This window comes from Adiantum capillus-veneris, chromosome 15, assembly GCF_014529385.1.
Source record: "Adiantum capillus-veneris isolate H3 chromosome 15, ASM1452938v2, whole genome shotgun sequence".
Classification (NCBI taxonomy): domain Eukaryota; kingdom Viridiplantae; phylum Streptophyta; class Polypodiopsida; order Polypodiales; family Pteridaceae; genus Adiantum; species Adiantum capillus-veneris.
Genome location: NC_140945.1, coordinates 133,777,493 through 133,784,555, shown reverse-complemented (window position 1 = coordinate 133,784,555; position 7,063 = coordinate 133,777,493). Strand labels below are relative to the sequence as shown.

The following is a 7,063-nucleotide window of genomic DNA, read 5'->3' as shown; positions in this document are numbered from 1 at the left end:
GCTTCATCACCGTCTGTGTCAAAGTTGCCCATGATGGCACAATCCATGGTGGTTCTACGTTCTTCAATGTGGCGCGTACAAAAGTGATGACCCTTTGATCAGTGCATAGAGTTAAAGGAAAGGGACTACAAGATAGGAAAATATCTTTTATCAAATACAAAGATAAAATCAAGAAAAAAAAATACAATATGGTTTAGGTAAATGAGTACTCTACCTTTGGTACGCAGCCTCGTGCATACTCTCATTCTTTAACACTAATACATAATCATGACTATGTGTTATGCATTGTTTATCTCCTGCTAGTCAATGCTAGTTGATATTCATAACTCACCACTCATTGTTGCTGATATGGATGTCTAGCTTGATGGAATTGAGTTGATGAGACTAGCTTGGTTGTTGTACTATTTAGGTTGTTGCTATTGTATGCTGGAATTGAAGTGCATGACTACCTCTGTGCATGGATGATGGTGATCTTTTTGCCTTGTCTGACCTTAATGGTATTTGAGTGCCTTTTGATCTGGTTTTCACTATTGGCAGCAACAAGCACACTCACATCTATGTAATCTACACTGTTTATATGCCTCTGCATAATGTGACTCTGCATGTACATTATTTTGACATGAAGCATACTTCTACCTCCTCTGTTTTTTCACCTGACTTACTGTGAAAAGCATTGGCACTAAGAATGGTTCTCCTAGGTGGGGAGGGAGGGGTACTGTGCTATTGATGCGGTGGACGAATAATGTCTATGAATGAACTTCTCGGTTTACTAATCACCAATTGGTGATAGCCTAGTGGGGAGGGCCCACACAACTAAATCACACAGGCCGTGCGCGAAGCCCTTTCATGGGATCCGTGAGTATGGACACACTCACACAGATCTCGAGGGAGCACTACGATGAAGGAGGGAGGGGCAGCCATCAAGGTGGTGTACCTTGAAGCCGACTTCGAGTGCTTATGCCCTAGTGAAGGTGATGACTTGAACGCATCCCCCACCATTGATCCCATGAGTGGGCATTAATGAGGAGAAAGTATTGGTTCCCTTCTATCGGAAACACATTTGGGCGAGGAAGTGAAAAGGCATTGGCTAATTAGGGTCAGGGGCGTAGAAATTAGAACTAGAAAACCTAACCCTAGAGAGAGCCTAAGCTGTGTTAGCGATGGCTCAACCCTAGACTAGACTAAGCAAGTCGCGTCAGGGGCATAACCCTCGAGGTTACGCCCACTACGTTAGTCCCCTCATGTCTTCTCCACACGAGGCTGCATGCAACTTCACTTCTTCGTCCCCGAATGCGTGGCACCCTACCAACCCCCTTCCCCATTGCAGCCTGGTGCTCGACAACTCCCCGCAGGATAATGTACTACTGAAGACAGCCCTGTTTCACGAAGTACTGACAGCGCTTCCGCATGGCCTCGGGCAGAAGCTCAAAGCGTCATTCGCAGCAGGCGACAATGGGCTCCCCTCCTCGTCACACCATCCCCAAAGAACTGCAGAAGGAGGTGAAGAGGCTTATCAATCAGACCCCTATCACCAAGAAGACAAGCTTCTAGAGGAGCTTTTCGGCAGAGAAGGCGAAGGAGTTGTTGGAGGTTGCTCTCAACGAGGTCTCGGAGGTAAGCCCTTAGTCACTCTGCCTACTTCTCAGATAAGAAAGAAAAAAAAAAGATCTTGAAGAAAGGGCTCTAATAGGTCTCCTAGCCGGACCCCGTCCCCTGTAGAGTCCCTTAGAAACTGGATTAGAAACCAATGGGGGCCCTTAGAGGCAGAAGTGGAAACGATCCAGGCGTTACCAAAAGGTCACTATCTGTTCGTCTTCAAAACTGTAGCCATGGCGTTTTCTATGCTAAGCCATGGGCAGTGGGTCATTAGGTCTTCACCTCTGAGTCTGTTTCGCTGGCACAAAGAATTTAACCCAGAACATTCGGATCTAGTCAATTACCCTGTCTGGGTCGAATTCCCAAACCTACCGATACATTACCATGCACACCTTGCTGAGATTGGGGCCCCCTTAGGTAAGGTCCTAGGGGGTAGACAGAAGACTAACTATGTCCCCTCATGGCACCCCCAAGTGCTAATTGAAATGGACATCTCAAGGGATCTCCCCACTACCATTGATATCTTTATAGACGATGGAGAACTGTTCGATCAAGAAATAGCTTATAAATACTTGCCTAATGCGTGTTTTCACTGCGGGGACAAAGCCCACTATGTCAAAAACTGTCCGATTAAATTCCCCCCAGCTCCTTCTTCTGAACCACTAGAAAGCAAGGAACAAGGCCCTCAAGAAGGGACTGGCAAGTTCACCACGGTCACTCACGGGAGAGGAAAACATTCTCCTCAGAAGTAGAATAAAGAAAAACCTAGGCCCAAAACTTGGCAGCCTAACAGATTTTTGGTACTCGCTCCACTCAATGGGTTCGATGAAAAAGAATTGCTTGAATCATAGGTCTCCGAATCCGATGCTGAGGATCTCTCCCAGCGGAATTAGAATCCCAGGTGAATAGAATGGACGATATTCCCTTATCGATCTTAATCTAGCCGCCCCCCAACCTGCAGCAGCGAATAAGGAAAACATTCCCGTCTCTCCAGCCCCGGCACCTATGGAGATTCAGAAAGACAACAAGAGGACTCACGATCCTGTCGGTCAGAAGAATGTAAAATCCCCGGCCAACAAAGACTAAAAAGACAAACGGGTGCATAGATGAGATCCGTTAATTGGAATGTCAAGGGGCTAACTGACCCCACTAAATCCAAGAGAATAAAAGCCTGGGTTACTGACAATCCTGTGGACATTATATCTCTTTAAGAGATCAAGGTCACGGGTGAGGACTTGACCAGAAGACTCAACGAAATATCGCAATCTTTACAGTAGTTCTCTTCATCGCATCAAAGGGGATCTGGAGGCACCTCGATAGGGGTTCCTCAGTCCTTTCTCCCTCAGGTGCCCATTGTCCTAGGAGGGGAGCACTGGGTGGCTGTGAGTATCGTGGTGCCTGTTAAATGCATCTTGGTCTCGGTATATGCTGCAGGATCTACTGCCCAAAGAAGCAAGTTATGGGAGGAGTTGTCTCAGGTCAAAGGGGACATCCTCATGATGGGCGAATTCAACATGGTTGAATCATCTCTAGACAAGTTCCTTGGCAAAGGCACGGTCATCAATGGTAGCGAGAAGGCTGCATGGGACAGATTAAAAGACAGTCTTGAGTTGTGGGACATGGGAGAAGAGGGATGCTTCTCCAGGAAGAATTACTCGAGAGAGGAGAATGCTAGGAAAGCCCGTCTCGACCGTAGCTACATTTCTCTTCCCCTAGCTAACTCGTTCACTAAGGTCAAAAGCAAAGTCAAGTACAACTCCTGCATCTCTGATCATTATCCAGTGGTGTCCGTAATCGACCAGAAAGTTGGAAAGATTTGTAACCAATGGTTTCATAGCAACCCTGCCCTTTTCAAGCTCCCGATGGTTCAAGAGGCCATATGCAAGGTTTGGCAGTCCAAATTTTCTTTAGCTAACAGCCCGACTGCAGCCTAGTCAGAAGCAGTCAGAGAAACACAAAAACTGCTCTCCAAATTCATGAAGGAGGTCACTTCGATCAGGAGGAAGAGAAGGGACCAGCTTTACAGCTCCCTAAACGAGCTTGAATCAGGGCCTCAGAATGAAAACATTCAGAACTCAATTTCCGAATTAAGGGCCAAACTTAAGCAGGAAGAGGATCTTGCCCTTAAACATGCCTCATGTTTTTTTCAGGGAGTGGTGGGCTAGAAAGGTAGACCGTCCAACCAAAGAAATGGTCAAAATGATGAGGAAAAAACATGTTAGAGAGGCCACCCCTCTTTTCACTGACTCAGATAGTACAATTCAGACAGAAGAAGAAAACATCAGTTATACGAGAGGCCACTTTGAGCAGCTCTTCATCCCCAAGGAGATGCTCTCTAAACCAGTCAACCGAGCAAGGGAAATGGTCTGGAAACATAGGTGTAGAGTTATCCCTGAGACTACCAAACTAACTGACTCGCCCTTTTCTATCACAGAAATCCAGAATGCGATAGACGCCCTAGCCCCTCATAAATCTCCGGGGATTGATGGGCTCCCAACAGAGTTTTCTCAGATGTTCAAAGAAATTCTTTCCCCGTTTCTTCTTTAGGTCTGGGAGGAGGCAGTCAAATTCAAAGCACTACCCTACTCCATCAACACGGGGATCATTAAACTTCTGCACAAAAAAGGTGCCAGGGAAAACCTTACCAATTGGAGACCTCTTCCTATGCTTAATACTTGCTACAAAATATTTGCTAAAGTAGTGGCAATACGGATCACACGTGCCCTGATGAAGTGGATATGCTCGGAACAAAAAGGGTTTATCAAAGGGAGAAGGATCATTGAGGCGGCCATATCCCTCTGGGAGGGCATTGAACATGCTGAGAATATGGGAATCAACTATGTATTTGTCAAGATTGACTTTGACAAAGCCTATGACCGCCTTGAATGGTCCTTTATCATGAAAAGTCTGGATAAAATGGGATTTGGGCCTAGTCTGATCCGGTTTGTTGCTACCCTATTTGGTCATGCAAGAGCAAGAGTTTCCCTCAATGGGGTCTAATCAGAAGTATTTGAACTGAATAGGTCTATTAGGCAAGGTTGCCCCCTGGCCCCTCTTTAGTTTGCAATAAGTGCTAATGGTCTTAACTGCTTAATCAAAGGCAACATTTCAGAAGGCAATATAAAGGGCGTCCCTCTTCCTAACAGTGAAAAACAACAATGCCTCTCACAATTTGCTGATGACACGAATGCAGTGCTGTGCAGTGATGAAAGAACTCTGCTGAATTTCTGGCAGCCTATGGAGACATTTTGTCTTTCATCAGGGTCTAAAGCCAACCACAACAAGACAACCATTAGAGCTTCTCTATCTCCCCTTCCGGACTGGCTTACCAGCCAGGGATGCAAAATCATTCAGGATGGGGAAGTGTTTAGGTTGCTAGGTATTCTGTTTGGTTTTAAGGCCAGTCTCAAACAGAGATGGGAATGGGTCATGGATAGGTTTAGATCCAAACTCGAAAGGTGGAAAGGATTTCAGTCTTCAATTGCAGGCCGAGTATTGGTGATCAATCACTTTCTTGCATCCTATATTCTATTCTTTCTCAGTTGCTGGAGACCTCATGAGGGACACCTAGAACAGGTAATCAAATATTGCAGGAATTTTCTTCGGGTGGGCAATCCCTTCAAAAAGGGTGTTGCCAAGGTCTGATGGGAGGTATGCTGCTTACCAGTAGAGAAAGGAGGGCTGGGGGTCAAAAACTTGACCAATTGGGCAGACAAAATAGCGGTTAAGGTGATTGTCCGAGCATTGGAAGACCGGCAGTAGGAATGTGCCAGCCTCCTGTTCAAGAAACTCCACCTTTTCTCACTGGTTAAATGTAAAAACTGGACAAATTTGAGTTGGGTCACTATCTTCTTCGGGCCACAAATGATTAAACCTAGGGGCTCCGACCTGTTGATCTCACTATGAGGTGCATGGAACCACTCTAGAATCAATTTGAAGGTAGATGGCAACTCCAACAACTCCCTTGCGGTCTGGAGACTGGACTCAGTATGGTGGCCCCTTGCCCCCCTAGTTGCCATCAATGAAAGAAAACAAAAAACTGCCCTTCGTTGTCACAGAAAAGGAATCTCTTCCTGGGGAGATCTATGGAACTCTAACCTTCAGAAATGGAAAACAAGAGAAGAACTACTTGTCCTCTTCCATCTCCAACCCTGGGAACTCAACCTTATCATTATTAGAATTGCTCTGTTTCTGGTTGAAAACTGCTGGAAAGTGGCACTCAAAGACTCAGTCCATCTAAATGCATTTAGTTGGAAAGGGGGCTTCAAGCTCCAACATCCCAAGATAGCTGGGAAAGACATTAACCCACCTTTACACATCACCCTCAACAGATGATGGAATGTAAGCCTGGACCGCAGACAATGGGGGTTCAAGTTCAAAAAACTTTGGGACAAGAACATACAACCAAAAAAGTCAGTACTGATGTGGCTCATTCTACACAAAGCAATTTGGACAGGGGAGAAAATGCAGAAAGCAGGCATCTCGACGGGGATTTGCTCAAGATGTAAAAGAAGTGTGGAGTCGGTGGTCCATCTATTTATGACCCGTCCCCAATCAACCACGATTCTAGTACCTCTTAACTCTGTTTTGACCAATCAAGTCTCTTGGAAATAGCTATTGCTAGGTGACTCCATAGGCATATTAACCACCTACTGGAATAGGACTAGGGCTGAATTTCTTTGGATCATCTGGAAACTGAGAAACTGCTTTGTGTTTGAAGAGGCTTACAAGGCTCCAAGCCTAAGAGTACTTTTTATGGATTTTAATTTGCAGGTCTACAAGCTGAAAATTACCCTGTCCAACACCTACTGCATTCGGAATAGGATCAATGAAGTTGCAGCAAAGACCCTGTTGAGATTATCGAATGATGAGCAAGATCTGCGGCTGACTGATTGGAAGAGAAAAGAAATTCAAAACATGACGGCGTTTAACATGCAAGCTATTGCAGAAACCTATGAAGCAATCTCTAAAGCCAAAGACTTCATGGAAAAGTTATCTAATCGATCAGATTGATTCACTTCGGGCATATGGGGTGGCATAGGAGAATTTTTGATGTACTTATGTCAAGAACGCTTATGGATCTCGTAGGATGGTATGTAATATGGTATGTAATGTGGGAGAGTCTCCCGTCTCAGTCACCGTACTGAGTTCTGGGTCAATTGTAACTTTTGCTCATCTTCTCTGCTTTGTTGGAAAAATAATAATAATTAGGGTTTGCGTTTCTATTAGGGCGTTTCATTTAGGGCTTAAGGGCGCGCTCTCTCTCAATGACGAGCAGAAGCAGAAGAAGCAGAAACAAGGGCAAAGGGAGCACTACGATGAAGCGGGGAGGGACAGCCATCAAGGTGGTGTACCTTGAAGCCGACTTCGAGTACTTATGCTGTAGTGTTGGTGTATCTCACCGCCTCACACCCACCGTGTTGCATCAACTTCACACTGTGAAATGTGTGTAGCAATAACCTCCTTT

At 45.4% G+C, this 7,063-nt stretch overlaps 1 pseudogene; it reads left to right on the top strand.

Moving 5' to 3' along the window:
* The first annotated feature begins 1,407 nt into the window (after positions 1–1,407).
* LOC147441520 (uncharacterized) lies at positions 1,408–6,609 on the top strand (annotated as a pseudogene).
* Positions 6,610–7,063: the final 454 nt, after the last annotated feature.